Source organism: Apteryx rowi, unplaced genomic scaffold, assembly GCF_003343035.1.
Source record: "Apteryx rowi isolate R43461 unplaced genomic scaffold, aptRow1 scaffold_21, whole genome shotgun sequence".
NCBI classification, from domain to species: domain Eukaryota; kingdom Metazoa; phylum Chordata; class Aves; order Apterygiformes; family Apterygidae; genus Apteryx; species Apteryx rowi.
Genome location: NW_020448419.1, coordinates 4,256,645 through 4,273,269, shown reverse-complemented (window position 1 = coordinate 4,273,269; position 16,625 = coordinate 4,256,645).

Genomic DNA, 16,625 nt, shown 5'->3' with positions numbered 1-16,625 from the left:
AATCTCTCTTTAGGCTTGACATTATAGATGGGACGATTGCCATTGATACCTCGTGTATGCCATGTGCTTCAGAAAAGGATGTTTCGCCAAAGTGTCTCTTGCCACCAGTCGGATCTCAATGAGTGGGAAAGAAATGTGGTTTGCTTCTAAATTGACAAGGTGAGGGAAGGCCAAGGTGCTGGCTTCTGAAATGTCAGATGTTACAGCTGAGAAAAATGTGGATAATTTTCCTCTGGTATTTTGATTTCCACGCGTGAGAGAGCAGAGCAGAGAAATTGGTTATTCAGAGGGCGAGGAAGGAGATCTGCAGAGCAGCATACAATAGTCCAGTGCAGAGCTGTGTGAATGTTTCCCCACCTTGCTGTTTTCTGGATGAATGAAGGCATGGGTGAGGGGTGGGAGGACCTGGAAAGCCCTTGCCGGGGTGAATAGGCCATCTGACCTGAAATAAATGTTTCTGTTTAACTAATGGGCAACCAAGCCTTGGAGACTTTGAGAGAGTCATTCACGAGACATGAGTGACAACTAGCTCCCTTACACCTTCCCACCCCTGCTCCTAGCTGCCTTTTAGCCCTCAAGCTGTTTTAAGTCCTTAGCTGATGGAAATAAGGGTTTTAAGAAACCTAAAAAAAGCATAATCATGCACTGGCATGTGCTGGGAGGGGAGTAAGCACAGTGCCACCAAGCTGTGATGTAGAGGGGAGCACAGGTGGCTGCCGAAGACCATGGGCCTCCTCCGGCATTGTTGCAACACTGCTGTTGCTGCATTTGATTTACTCCAACAGATTTACAGCACCTCTTGCATAGCTCGTAGGAGGATAGTCACTGGCATGGCTTACGGACAATATTGGGGCTCTTCATGAGGGGCCATCCCCAAGGGAATGAGCAGGCCTCTTGGTGCCCATCTTCCCCAAGTCACCCTGAGGGAAGGACACTCTGTGGTTGCTCTGTAATTACGTGGCTGAGGATGTGTTTTATTTGCCTTTTCAATGAAAAAGGGGTGGAGAAGATGCAAGTGAAGATGGGAAGACATAGCTCTTCTTATCAGCCTGCCCACAGCAGAAGCAGCTACCTCCGTGGGGGCACAGCAGGTGGTGCCTTTGGCTGGTGTGTTGTGGTGTTTACAAATGTTATTTGTCACAGCTGGCGCACTACAAAGGGAAAGAAAAATAGTATGCACATAAACCAAGGCGGCTGTAGGCAGCATCTTCAGAAAGTTCATCAGTAGCAGGAGTTAGCCATAAAACTGAGCATAACCTATTTTACCTCGCTGGCTCCTGACACAGGCAAAATGTTATCAAGTCACAAATCATTTTCACTAGGGCACTTATGTGTTTTGACCGCTTTTTATCAGCCTGCCCTGCTTGTCTTCCGTTACTCGGTTTAGCCAGTTAAACTCATTGTCCAAGCAGCCATAAACACCTGGGGACAGAAAGCAGCTTGACCTTATCAGTGAACCTGCCCCTCTTGTTTGAAGGATGCTAAGGTTACTAAGTCAAATGTAGGAGATGACAAACAATGTTTGCTAGAGCAAAATACCATTTCCTGCCCTGTTGCTCCTCCTACACAGTAAAATGAGGCAGGGAGGCAGTAGAAATACAAGTGTGCAACCGTACAATTCAAGTTTGTGTTATAACGCAGAGAAGGCTGAATGAAGGTTACCCATGCAGCTTTGCTTCTGCCATGTCCTAACTTCTGAAAGCTTGGCTGCTACAGTTTTCATGTCCTTTCTGTGCATGTATCTTTTCCTATGTTTTAAGTGAAAAAAGAAAAAAAAAAGGCGGGGAAAGGAACTTGAAATCAATACGCTTTATTGTATGGCATCACATTTAACACCCACAGGGGGTCTGAGACCTGTTGATTAATTTTACTTGCTTTTATGGACTAGCAGAGCAGTAAACTGTTGAGTACCAGGCACTTGAGGGCAGAGAGCCTTTGCTGGAGGATTTTGTGGTGATTCTCAGGAATCTCTGCTTCCACTCCAGGATCTAACTTGGTCCAGTAGATCAGAGGGTCTTTCGCCTCAGATCCCTTTGGGGCCAGCCGTGTCCCACATCTGGTCCCAGGCAGCTCCTTTCCCCCTCCCTTCCCCTTCCCCTCTTACTGCTTGTCCCATCCCAGGCTTTCTGCCTTGCTGGTCACATGGACAGGGCCCCCAAAAGGTTCCTCTCACTTACATGCTGGTCTTTAGTTTTCTTTTCCCTTGTAATATTTTGTGCTTCTGAGCATCTGTGCTTGAATCTTGCAAAGTGCCCTTCCTGTGTCCTACTAAAGCATGAACAGTCAGCACAATTTATTTGCTATTGAATAAAACTTGTCAGCAGCTTTTTCTCCTTTAACATGAAATGGCTGAATCTAACTCAGGCAGTACTGCTGCTAAACTTTGTGCTGCAAACTCTCCCAAGCAGTGATTTGTACTAGCAAAGTATCTCTCTCTGTCCCTCTCTAGCAGCTAGTACATGAACAGAGATTGATGAACTTCTACTGCCAAGACAGTTTGCAGAGTAGATGGTCTTGCTACTAGATGTTGGGATTAACCCCTAGCGGTAATCATCTAACTAGAAACAGCACGTTATGATTGCAAAACAATAGCAAGTCAGAGTCTCAGCTGGTATCAGTGTCTGTAAACCTACTAAAGGCAGTAGAACTACACCATTTCATGCCACACATGGATTTAGCCTTTATCTGGCATCTTAGGAACATGCGCTTTGCTAAATTAAGAGAGAATATTTTTATTCTTTAATAGAAACATGCTAACAATTCTGATTTATTTTAAGGATGTGTCTTAAAAGCATTAAAAGGGGCATAAAATAATAATGTATGTAGTTTACCACTACAGAGACTGTCAGATGTTGTCATGCTACTGGCATCATATTTAATACACAGGCTACCAAGAGGTATTACTAATATAATTTGCATTAATATACAAAGCCTCTTTAAAAATTAATTAGGCAAAGTAGAGCATCATGTGCGGAGACTCTCAAACAGCAAAGGAACATTGAAGCAGTAGTGAAATAAGCCATCTCAAAGCTGCTGGAAGACGGAGGGCAATAAAGACCAGAAATATTGCCCCAGCCATCTTCCTCATGCCCAGATGTTTGCAGCATGATGGGGATGTAGACATAAACTGACAGTGTAAAGCATTGCCATGGAAAATTTCAAAGGGAATCGTAGATTTGGACTGGGCCCAGAGGCTATTGTGCTACTGCCAAAGGCTGTTGTGTTGCAGCTGTAAGCTGGAAAAGCTGCAAAGAAATACAAGGAACCTGTTAAGTCACTAAAAGGAAAATGTGATCTTGTCTAATATTTTATTTCTGCCTTTTAGAAACACCATGCTGGGAGGCACCAGCATACCGCAACTTATGCAATGTACCTAAGTGCGGGTAAGGAAAATATGTTGCAGAAGATTTGCATAGGTCAAAGTATACAGCAGCAGCAGTGAAGCATTGCAGAGAGCTTATCAAAGAAAGGTATGATAACCTCCACCCCCAGGCCAGTCCCCCTGTTTTTGTATTCTTTCATCAGCCTGCAAACACAATGTCAGGTTGCCTACTTGGGATGCTGCTTCCTCGATTGATTTAATAAATAAGAAGCTGCTGTGCATCATCAGTGCACAACTCCTTCAGTTTCTTTATGCAATGGAAATGGTTAGAGATGCTTTTTCCTATTCCATATGGAGGAGAAAAGGCTAGCTTTTATTGGTTACCTTTTGCTGGAAGCTGAACAAAGCTCTCCACGTTACCAGGGTATTTCTGCTAATACTTGGGCAGGTCGTGGCCTGCTCTCCTTTCCTCCCCCGGCTCTCTTGGGTCATACGTCTGAGCCATGGGCCACCGAAAGAGGTCCAGCCCTGTCACCTGCTGGTGTCTCTGTGTCATCAGCATCATGAGAAGCAGCCCCAGAAGGCCATGGCAACCCCTGGGCTGGCCAGGGCACCGCTCGGATCTGTAGGTAGCTTTGTGATGGCCACAAGTAGTTTCTTTGCAAGGGTTGATCAAGTCTTCAGTACAATAATTGTTTCTGCACTGTGTGAATATTTTGCTTGTAGGCTCTCACTGCTTTCTCTTATTGCTAGCTGTCCTCAGCTACCCCTTTACTACCAAGAACTGCCCCATAGCAATAGATTTTTTTCCTCCCTACCCAACCTTTCCATGAATACTTGCTATCCTGCTATCTGTTAAAATTATGAATAATTCCCTGCTTTCTTATCTACTGTCACCTTGAAGATATTTATAAGCTGCGATTATGTCCCTTTTGAGTCAAGGCAGTGCCATCGTTTCTATTGCAGTCACATATTTCTCAGTGTCTAATTTCAGGGTTCATAACTCAGCAGGAGAAGTTCTGTCTGGGCTGGAATTTACAAAGTGAAGTTTCAGTCTGGGAGCAATTAAAAAATCAAATATATCTATTAACTGTTAAAATTACAGAAAAGCAAGGGAAATAGATTAACATTTTTAGCCACAGTCTGGTTGCTTTTGGCAAGTCAATTTTTCTAAGTCAGGTGAGTTTGAAGGAATGCAGCCATTCTGCTTTTGGTGGATCTGGTATCCCCTCAGTATCTCCATCTGCAAAATGGCTTTGTGCAGCCAGGAAAAGAGAGCATGTGTTCAGCTGCAACCGTGCTCGTGGTGGGCAGCCAGCTCTGGAGCAAAATACTGTAGGCCCAAACGTGACTGAAGACTGTAAAAGCTGTCCCCTCTAGGACAAGTCCTAGAGTCTATCCAAATAAAGCTCTGGTCAGTAACTGCAGGTATTTGTGCTTTGTATGGCTGGAGGGGATGTAAGGTACAGACCGCTAGGAACGTGTAGGAGTTTTATTTTGTTTTGTTTTGTTTTGCTGTAGGAGGTTGTTGGTGTGAGATCTGACGTACTTAATGAGTGCATCTTTCTGATTCATCATTACAGATCTGCATTTATTCATATGATGGTCTAGGTTATCCTTTTCTCTCTGCTCCCCAGGAAATTATATTATTAGACACAAATGCTCAGACTGCTGGTAGCATCTGAGGTTTCACTGCACTGATCAAATGCAGGGTGGGGACATGAGCGGAGGTGCAAGGCAATGAGAAAACACCTATGCTCAATTCTGGGGCAAGATGAGATGCATAAATTGAATGTTTTCTCACCAAACAGGGAAATTCAAAGGGCTCCTTTGCTGTCCAGATGCGTCCAGAGAAAGGGGGATGGGAGAAGTCTGTCAAGGGAGCCTGATTTCCATCCTATGAACTGGTAAATGGAACTTGATTAGAAGATACAAAGAAATTAAGGATATTCAGAGCTGGACTTCACCTGCTGTGAAACAAGGAGGAGGAGAGTTGGTCTCAGCCCATCCCCAAAGACAGTCTTGGGCTTCAAGTTGGAGTGGATCTGAGGAGTAAAGCAGGTCAGGAAGCTCCGAAACCTAGGAAAGTTTTGTTTTTATATTGGAACGGAAATACTGGTATTTTTCCTTCCTTTTCTGCCTGCAGCAGTGTGTGTGGTAGGAACCCTGCTCTGGACCCTGCCTGGTCATGCCACCGCCAGCTGGCCAGCAGGGTGCGGGGAGTCCAGCCGTCCCACCCTGTGGCCCTGCCAGCAGCAGGCCGGAAACCTGCCAGGGCTTCCTGGGCAAAATCGGCATCGAGGAGTTTCTGGCCAAGCGGGAGCAATCAGATCATGAAGGCTTGAGCTCCCCCAAATCCCTGCTCCTGGGGTGGGAACTGAGGTGCCCCTGGCTGCAGTGAGGGCTTTGGGGTTTTCTGCTCCTTCCAATTTTTGGTGGGGAACTCCCTGGGGAGTCCCACAGGCTTCGGTTCAGATGGCACCTCCCTCCCTCACGGGCTGCAGAGAAGCCCTCATGCCCAGGACAGCTTTTCCTCCTAGAAAGCTTAGACATGCTGTTTCTGGGGGGAATGTAAGCACTCCTCGTTTTCAATGCAAATAAGACGAAAACCTTTCAGCAACTTGCCCTGAAAAGAAATGTCAAGTGTTGAGCAATGAAAGCCTTCTCCCCTCTCTCCAGAGAGCTGTAGCTTTCCGGTGATTTACTTCTCAGCCACCAACCCCTCCTCCAAAAACCAAGACGTGGGAAGTGCAAATACCGTGATGGCAGCAGTGGGCAATTTCTACCTAGAGGATGATGGACCTGTTGAGACCTAAGGAAGGGCCCTAGGAAGGTAGGAGGATTTTTGAGGACTAAAGAGGGACTGGCAGCTGAAAGCATCCATGTATGTTGTGAGAGGGTTAAAGGGAGGGCTGAGACGCTGGGGAGGACAGGGTGCTTTCTCCGTATTGTGAGAGGGATTAGACTCTTGGGCTCAGGTTACACATTTTCAGTTCCTCGGTGCAATTTACTGAGGATGAGCGGTATTATGAAAAGGGTGCTGCATGCTAATCGGCTGCTCCTCACAAATGCTGCGAATATTTATCTTGTCAGTGCCTCGCAGTGTCTGACCTCTCAGGACCAAAGGGAGTCCCATACAGCCTCTCCTTCCTTCCCCTTCCTCCAAAAATGTTATTGTCTGAGGGGATTCAGGAATTGAAGAGTTTGGGAGAAAAGTTTCCTAGGGAAAACAGCCTTCCTGAGCGAGGTGTGCTGGTCCCCATGCCGCATCCCAAGGTTGAGTCAGGAGCACACTGGGGAAAGCAATGTGTTCCTTCAGGAGAGGTGGGGTAAATGTGTGCCCCACGGTTAAACCTATTACCAAGGGCAAAACGGAGGCTGAGTCTTTTTTCTTTTCTTTTCTTTTTTAATTCTTTTCCCCCAGGTCTCAGTAATGCTGTGCAGCTTCTCAGACCTGGAGCAGCCCTGCTCTCAGCGGCGCCCTCCCTCAGCTTGCTGGGGCTGGGTAGCCCTGAGCCCCGGGATCCTCCCTGTTAGCAGATACTAGCAGGCTTTCCAGCGGCAACGGAAAGCCACGTGCGAGCTGAAACCCCAGTAATTCTTCCCTTTGCGTCAGTGTCTCTGTGGGAGCTTTCTCCAATATAAATCTGGTACTGTAAATACTAGAGATATTTACTTTCTGTTTCAGGGGAGTGAGATCCTTGGTATTGCAGCATGATATTTATTTCCTTAGCTTGGCTTAGCCTTTATTGGCTCTAGGTTCTTGGCAGGGGAGGATGATGGTGGACTTCTGCTTATTTTCTCCAAGGTACACTAGGTATCACCTGCACAAGCAGATGGCTTTGGAGGAGACTGTCTCCAAGGAGCACTGCTGACATTGGATGTGGCAGAAGTCACAGTGCAGAAATATTAGCAGCAAAATCACATTGCAGATGTTATCCTCAACTCTCCACCAGTTTCCTCCCTCCAAAAATGCTTCTCTGATTAATGCTTGTGACATAAGAAATAGAGGCTATAATACACGAATCTCATAAACGCAGCATTTGTCGAGTATAAACACTGCACTTGATGCATACGTTGATCTACATGCTTTTGCAGCTATTTGCAAAGTGAAGGTCTGTAGTTCTTGTGGGCCAGCAAGGAGTTACAGCGGGTTAAAGACAGCCAGGGAATTGTCATGGCTGAGGCTGTAAATTTCTCATAGCCTTAAAAAAAGTTTTTTAACAAAAAATGCTCATCCAATTTTTTCCATTTGCTATAACCATACATTTTCAGAGCTCACTAAACAATATGTAGATTCCTCAGAACTAAATAAGATTTTTTTTTTATCAAAACACAGATATTTTTATCATTTCTCCCTCCCTTCCTGGTTTCCCATGAGAAGCACAGAACGCTTTGAGCACAGTAGAAAAATGCTGCTAGACTCTTCATTTTGGATAAAAAGGCCATTCATTCGTTTTAAAGGATCAGTTTTAATTCTTACATGGAAGCGGTACCACAAAGCAAAGCCCAAAGTTTAGGCTGGCAGCCCCCTGTTCAGACCCGTCATCCTCATCTCCCTCCCAAGCTTTGTGGAGCATAACAGGATGCAAGGTAGTTGCAAGACAATGTCAAAGGTGTTAAAATGATTGCCATAAAAGTACATCAGTTTTCTACGGTAATGCCTTTAAATACTACGGAGCTTTCGGAAACTAGAACATTAGCACCCAATGCCCAAGTGTGTTTTATTTGGACTCAGAGAAAAGCATCCTGCTGAAATGGTAGGATTTTCTTTCTTTTTAAAACTATTATTTTAGGAGAGGGAGTTAGGAAAAAAGCAATTTAATTTCCCACGTGATTAGATCTAAATCTAGCTTCTAAATCCCTCTAACATGATTAAGGCCTTAAATAGTTCAAGTATTGCTGAAAAATATTAATGTTTCTATGTAAGTATCTGAGCTTAATATCCCCAGTGCAGTGCATTAAATTAGGTGCCCAAGCCTTACATGGAGGCATCCAAATAACTCAGGCTGTAGGATCATTCAACCCTAGCGAAGACTTAAACATCTATATGGGTGTGCGTATGTACACATGTAAGCTCGGTAATTAAGTCAGGTGGCAGTTTGCAGCCAGTCTTGAGAATGGATATTTGCTTTTTACCTTTGTACGATCGGTATTAGGCAAACACAGGGTCTGATCTAACTCAGGCACTTTTGAGAAATGCCTGTTATCTTCGTTGCCCTTTGGATCAAACCTTTGCTCCACAGAGGTGAAGCTCTGGCATGTAGATTATCGCAGATATACGGTCCAATCTGTGATAAAGTTTTCTTTATGTCACTTTTTATGCACTTTATATCACTTTTTTGTGCACTAGAAAGTGTATTAACACAGAAGAACACAGAGATCCAGGGCACTGACAAATGTGCATGGTGTGCATTTTCCTCTGGAAGGGAGCGCTGCAATTTCTAGCTGAATTTGCTGCATTTCTGTGGCTAGCCAAGTATATTCCCTCAGGGCTTCCCCTTGGCACGGCGCCCACCACGGGGCTGCTCTTCGGGGCTGCCCAGCCTCTTCTAGCCAGCACATCTTACTGCTTGGTGTTTGGGGCACAAGCTCAAACTCAGTCTTTGGGGCCTCGCTCTCCCATGGTTAACCCTGGGGCAGGAGTGCGGGGCAGCCCCGTGCCCCGGCTGGCGGGAGCGGGGATCCGCTGTGCCATGGCACCCCAGTCGGCGGCGGGGGGCATTTTCGTTATTCGCCCTGCTTTGCTTTCCCTGCCTTCTGACGCTTTGTGGAGACGTAAAGGTTGGAGCACTTGAACTCGCTGAAGGAATTGTTGCGTGTAGTATTTGGCTTTTCACAATGCAGCGTGATGGCAATTGTTAAGCCCGCTTCCTTTTATGCGCTAAGTGAAATAACGTGTTAACAGGGTATATTTAGAAACAGATGGCGAAGCAGAGAGCGGGCGCTGGAGAAGACCTGAACGCAGCAACAGAGCAGCCGTGGGCGACAGCTACAAGGGCTGCGGTGACAGGCTGCAGGACTGGGGGAGCTCCCCATTGCCGCAGGGGACAGCAGTGGGGCTGGGGCTCGGGGTCTCTGAAAGCAGGGAACGCGGGGTCATGGGGATGTGGCCGTGGGGCAGCGTGGGGTGGAGAAGGTCCCGGACTGGTCTTTCCTTGCTGAGGTTTTCGGTGCTTTGTGCCGCCTGGCACCAACGTACCGCTCACCCCACTGCCCCAGCTCGGCCATTCCTCTCTGGGTGCTGCTTCCCCACATCTCCTGTTTCTGCCCCACCTCCAGCATGGCCACCAGGGCATCAGGGGTGCCTGGTGCCCTTGTCCCGCTGCCTGTCCCTGCCAAGCCTGCCCTTGCTGCAAACATCCTCGGAGGGTTAGCAAGCCCAGCCAGCACTTCCGAAAACCAGCGGGAGCCAACTCAGAGCACAGAGAAAGAGCAGCAGCCGCCTGGTTGCACACGACTGGCCCCTTTTGCCCCCTTTCCCTCTATTTGCCCATGCTTGTTTCTCCCCAAACCACCTTGATTCCCCCCCCCTTCCCCCACCTTTGGTGCCTCCCCTAAGCATCCCATAATAAGTCTTGTGCAATCCCATAACATGTCCCGTACCCCTCAGCTGTAACCCCCCTGGGTCTGTGTGGGCCTCTGGGAACCCCTGCCAGCTGACTCACCGCGAGGTACCCCAGGGCTGGTGGTGCCCTGGCAGGGGCCAGGTCAGGGGTTTGTGCCTCTGCTGGAGTTATTGGGGCTCCTCCGCCTGCCGCTATCCCTCTGTGCCCCATCATGCTGGATAACCTGGCAGAGAGTTTTTCCCAAACTTTCACAACCAGCTGATAGTAGAGGCAGGGACAGAACATGGAGCTGCTGATTTTTCCTTGAGAAGTGGAAAAAAAATCACTATGTGGGACAACAAAGTGGTATATTTTGTTTGCAGACTCTGAAGACCAGTGGGTCTGAATTCACCTAAGCTTCGCTGTGGGAGGTGGTATGCCCTCTGGACAGGAAGGAGAATGAGGAAAGCTGTGATTAAATGTCATAGATACATTGTGAAGTTATCCCTTGTGGTCAAGACAATACAGTCTACTGTGCAACCCTCATTTCCAAGGATGCCAGCGCTGTTAGAAGAGCTGGTAATGCATTTCCATGGTGAAGCTTAATATCAAGGTATTGTGTGGCCTCTCAATGAGTTAACTGGGAGAGAAGGAAAAACCTTCCTATGTGCTGTCCAGACTAGTCATATTCTAAGTTGATGAAGGTAAGAGAAGAGACATTTGTTGAGTTCAGAGGGTGTTGGGTCAAGCCCAATAGGAACCCGGGTCATACAGAGTGTCTGTAGTCTTGGTGGTACCTTTGCATAAGGCTTTGGGTTGGTTCGTGGTGTTACATCCTGCTGACCTGATCTGGAGAAGTGAACCCAACAGACTCCCACTCTGATAACTTATAAAGTGACCAATGTCAGTCAATCATGCATCTGACTTTTTCAAGAGTTGGAGTTACTGATATGTTTTCTGCTGGCCCACGCGTATACTTGCATTTTGGCAATGCAAACACAAGTTGCAATCCTGCCAAAGAGCCAAATCTTTGCATGTGTCCTGGAATGTTCAAAAGAACAATTTTCCTTGAGACATTCCCAGTTGCATCTGCAAGATAACAAATTATAACTTTGAAAGTCACAAGATTCTGGCTGATTTGTCTTTTCCCATGGAAAAATACTAGGATATATGATCTCAGTGGGTGATGACAGCAATGGAGGAGATATCGACAGAAATAGAGAATACTCCTGAGGCTACTTCCTAGCTGGCAGCTAAAAACTTGTCTGCTGAGTTCTCTTTTGGGTAATGGGAGAAGACAGACTGTTAGCAATGGGAATTCAGCAACATACCGCAGCACTGTGCCTTGTACGTCTTCCACTGCAGGAATACCAACTGGCTGCCTGTTTTAGTGAAAGGGACACTGAAAGAAGACGACAAACATAGAGGAGGAACAGGCTGATGTAAAAGGAGAAACATACGGAGCTGGAAATGAGGTAGCAGAAACATCAAGAAGAAAGAAGAGTCTGTGAGTGCAGCTGTGCCTTGAACGGAGAAGAAAACCAGTGGGGTATCCGTCCCGGGAAGGGAAGTGAAATGGGAAGCTAGCGAGAGATGCAGCTTAGGAGGGGGAGGATGGATGCATGGAGATGAGGAGAAGCAGTGCAGGACAGATGGAGCTCAGCTGCTCTGACGAGTCAGGAGTGGACGAAGGATAAAGCAGTGCCAAAGGGATGATAAAAGCAGGTAGCAGCAATGGAAAAAGGGTGGTCTAGAGCAAAAATTACAGCAAGAATAGGTGACAGATACTATGCTTTTTACAAGCCAGCCATGCTAGGAAATTCAGGCGAGTGCCACATGAATGTTTTTTTACAGCCTTTAACTTGATCTGAAACATCCAGATTATTCACAAGCCGCTTGCAATGCTGGGACTGTGGGGTTGGTTTTGTTAAGCCTCTCTCACTTCTTGTACTGCTTTCACATCTGTGATATTTATGGGTAGAAATAATTCAGTACAAATATAGTTGTGTCTGTCTTTAAGAAATCAAAGTTGTTGTGATGCCTGAGGCTGTGACAGAGCGAGCGTTAGAGAACTGCAGGCAGAAAGCTGCTGCTGTAGGGAGGCAAAGAAATCGGGCGTTAAATAAAGACTCCTGCTCTAGCACCACGCTTGTACCCAGCCCCTCTCTGCCACGCTCGCGCTAAATCAGCAAGCCCTCCCGGCAGCCCCTTGGATATATTAATTAGCGCGGCACCCCAGCAATGAACGTGGAGCATCGTGTTTCGGCAGCGATAAGCCAAGCCTGCCTGTTCGTCTCACCGCTGGCTGCCTGGCACCAAGCTTTCAGACACTGCCACAGTAACGGCTGGAAGTGGACTGCGAAAACCAGAAAAGCTCAAACCTCTCCGCGGAGAGACGGGAGGCCGTAAAGACTCTCGCTGCATGCGGGCCAAGCAGCGCGAGCCGAAATGCAAAGCTGTCCCCCACCGGAGCAGAAGTAGCAAGCTCTCCAGAGGATTCCTGCGCCAACCTACTGCTTTTTAATGCTCGTCAATAAACATTAGATGAAATGGATGTTCCTTTGTCAATACATTTATCTGAGCTTCAGTTACATTGGGCACCAGCTGGGAGCCATAAAATGCTCTGCACTGGTTTATTAAAGAGGAACTTTAATTACCTTATTAAGAATTGACCACTTTCTCCCAGTATACGAAAACCAGAAGAAAAAGAGATCATTTCTTCAGTCTGCCAGTGCAGCTCAATAACAATTTCTTGTGTCCTAAAAAGGAGATGGCTCAGCATCACTAATGAGATGCTCCAGTGCCAGGACACCTGGAAACTCGTCTGACTCCGAGGGTGTCTTCCCATCGCCTGTCTCCAGTCTGCAGGCGCTGCCTATCCAGTCACACTTTGTGAACGGGCTTTCGAGTAAAACAGAAACGTGCTTGGAGGAAAACCCATCTCTCGGCTCTGGAAGCAGAGCGCTGAGCTGCCATTTGGGATCTGATTCGGGGTGAGGCGAACCCCGAGGGCATCACGGCACACGTGGGGGCGGCTTGCCAACTCAGCTGGGATTACAAACTGGGGAATACTGTGGTGCTGCCTCTCAGCCCAACCAGCTTCATTCAGATGAACAGGCCTTTGCCAAAAGTTTCAGGGGCTGTGGGCACGTCTTCACTCTCCTGCCTCCTGTCTTGGCTGGGGAGGAGAGCTGTGGTGGCATCCCTAAATTAGTAGGCTAGCTGCAAAATCCAGCTACAGGGAGCCAGATTTTCAAAGGTATTTAGATGCAGATTGTCACCGAGGCAGATCTTGCAGAAGCACCAGTGAGCCTAACACCTATTGAAATCAGGCTATTTCCGCCCTCTTCCTTGCCCACCCACAGAAAGGCAGGCACAATCTGCTCTCCAGGCGGCGGCAGGATGGGCTACTTTTCTCCTCACATCCTCTGCTCACTCCTGGCGTTGGCAGCAAGCGGGACTGCGGCTGCAGGATTTTGCCGCTGCTGCCGAGGCCGAGGGCTGCCCCCGGGCCACGGAACGGTGCCAGGATCCTCTCAGGGAGGAGCAGGGCTCTGCGGGCCCAGAGGCAGGACGGGCGTCTGGGGGGGTGAAGCACAGACCTCCCCAACCCTGAGCCTGTGCTGCTTCATGCCAGGCTGTGAAAGTGAACTGGCCGTTCAGCTATTTGCGGGGGGACTTTAGTTTTCTTGCTCTGGTCAAACAGCAACTTTGTAAACAAAGCAGAGATGCTGCAGAGAGGTTTGATGCTTTGCCTGGGCTTCCTGAGACCTTTCTCTTTAGTGACTCAGACTCTTGTCCTTCACAAACTCAAACACACACTCACACAGGATGTTCAGGCAATCTGCTTGTCATAAATCTGCCTTTTTGTTATTTGTTATTAATCCCACTAAGCCAAATGGTATAGATTTACTGAGGGGAAAGCTGCTAATTGGTATCCAAGTAATGCAAACCAAGGAAGTCTTTGAGTCAGCAGGTGCACTTGCTGGCTATAACCACCGCCCCGCGACTGGAAACCAAGTACCAGAGCCTCAACAAGACATCTCTTTTCACCCTGTTGTTTTGCAGCCCAGATGATTAAATCAACTCATTTTTAATGGTCAAAACTTACATCAGCTCAGAGAAACTCCCACTGCATAACTCACAAGCCCTGCCCTGGAGGCCATCATGCACAACAGCGTGAAGGAGCAGGAGGAGCAGCATGAAGGGCTCTGCAGGGCATATTCAACAAGCTAGAGGTCCTACAAGAAGCAGGAATGATTAGGCATGGCCTGGTCTAGGGGCTGCTGTCATCTGTTATTTTTCACAGAGTTCATCCACAAGAAGTATATTTTGTCCTCTTAAGTATTGCACGAGTTAAATATGGCGTTGGTGATTGTGTTTTTCACTTCTTGCAAGCACCAGTCCAAGTGGATAGCATAGAAGGAAAGAAACAGGCTCATATCCACAACCTGGTTTAGACTGTAAATCCATTGGTGACAGCAATAGATGCCTTTGCTGTCTGTGCAGCTCCAAGCGTGGTGGGGTCCTCCTCTAGAAACAGAAAGGCCGGAAGCTACTGAAAGACCAATGTTGGTTAACTGGCAATAGCGGCAGGAGCCACCAAGTCTGTGAAGCAAAATCAATGGAGCAGGATCTAAAAGCTGTACTAAATAACTCCTCAATAATAATAAATCTCATTATCAACAGCTCTCAAGCTGCTTTGCAATGGAAATGTTGCCCTCATTTTACAGATGGGGAAATGCAAGCATTGAGAAATGAAACGATCATTCATAGAGATGCATAGCAATGTCAGGAGGGGAAAAAAAGGGGTCTGGATATCTGGGTCAGTGCGTTACCTGCAAGGCTATGCTGCCACCCTCCCCTGACTGAGCAGGTCTGTGTGGGAATAGGCCATTGGCTTTTGTGCATTAAGGGCCGGCGTTTCGCGTGGGGCTTTGCAGAGCAGCACTGGCCACGGAGCTTGTCCGGAGAGGCCGCGGGGCCCTGTGGATGCATGCTCGACACCCTGTGTGGGGTCTGGCTCTGCAGACAGGAGCCTGCCTAATGGGCTTCGTCTCCTCTAGACTGCATATGCAGGAAAGCAGAGCAGGCTAAGCATGTTTGAAAGATCTGTTTTGCAGCAGGCCGATCTGAACAGCAGCACTCTGTAAAAAATGATGCCCATTACCCGCATGTGGCAGCCTGACTCCATCCCTGCTTGCTTGTCATGGCACTTATCCCATTAAAAAAGCCAGCTTTTGTTCTAACTGACTTAAAGAGCACGTCACACAGGGATTAGCATCACGGAGGAGACTTTCCCTCTGCTTTTCTTCCAGAGCATGGCATGGGGTCCTGGCCAGCCCCTGGGAGAAGTAAGTTTTTCCCTGTCTTACAGATGGGAAACAGAGGCCAAGGCTAAATTTGGGATTGCAAGCATCAATAGCTGGATCAAGCCTAAGTTTCCCATAATGACTGTTTAGGTGCATGAAAAAATTCAAGTTGAAAATCATTAATGCAGGGACCGAGTCTCAAGCCAGAGCCTGTAACCCTCATCTTACCTTTTTATTTTCCATTGAGGTCTGTAAATTGATTACAGCAGCGTATACCTCATGCGAGGTAATGAGGGCTAACGAACTCCTCCTAAAGCACCGTGACGTGATGGAACAAGAAACACCACCTCCGAGTCGTGTGCCTCAGGGCTTCAGGGTTTGCAGCAGGCGACGAAGAAGAGGAAAACAAAGGCTGTGACTGCACAGGTGTTTCAGCGAGTAGCCGGCGTGAGCTTTTGCAGCACAAACCCTCTGGCGATCCCCGCACGTTGGCTCGCCGCATCGCAAGGCAGTCACGCCAGCCAAGCAGCGAGGCGCCCGGGGCGCAACGGCTGCGCGCAGGGCCCCTCCGGCCCGGCCAGGCACAGCTGCTCCGAGTGAAACCCCTGACATTTTTTCCAGCTCCCAGGGCAACAAAATTTCTCCTGGCGCAGGAGCCCTCTCCCTCCTTTCCGTCTTTGGTGGAATAAGGTTTCCAGCAGCAGAGGGCGGCAGAGATTGGAAGAAAAAACCGCTAGAGAAATCCTGCTGCAGCAGCCAGGGGAAAAATTGCTCCTGTGTGATCAAACCTGGCTGCTGGGGTGGGTTGGGTTGGAGGGTGGGTGCGCGTCCCCACCGGACCCTCTGCGGCCCCAACCCAGAGCCCAACAGCCCAGAAACCACAGGAATGGGCAGGGAAGGGCTTGCCGTTCATAGTGTGGACCCGCTTTGGCAGGGAGCGAGCTGGGAGCTATGGGGAAAAAGAGAAAGTGCAAGCTTATTTCTGTCCTTTTGGCCGATGTTTTTGCATGAGGAGTTCACTCCTGTTAGTTGGCCGGTAGGAGGAAAATATCATGGTTAAATATTTGCGAGGAGCAGGAAAAGCAATTCAAAATGACACTCGAGCCCCTAGGTCCTGCTTTGGGCTGAGAGGAAAATAGAGCGTGCAAAATGCGGTGCTCTTCTCGCACGGCCGGAGGATGAGCCTGGTGGAGGAGGCTTTGCCCGACCCCGATTCGGGTGGGCAGCGTGTCAGTAAAGCGCCCTTCCCCTCCCTTGGAGGCAGCCGCTGGCAAGTGACGCACCCGTGGTCCCTGCGGGGAGACCTTCGCCGCCCTGATGCCAGAGGAAGTGTCTTTTGACCCTCAGATACTACCTGCTGCTTTCTCTCGTCATCGCTTGCTCTCCTCCTGCCTTTCCTGCCACGAGTAAAGCACCTGGGCTGTAAACCCAGCCAAGGGAGAA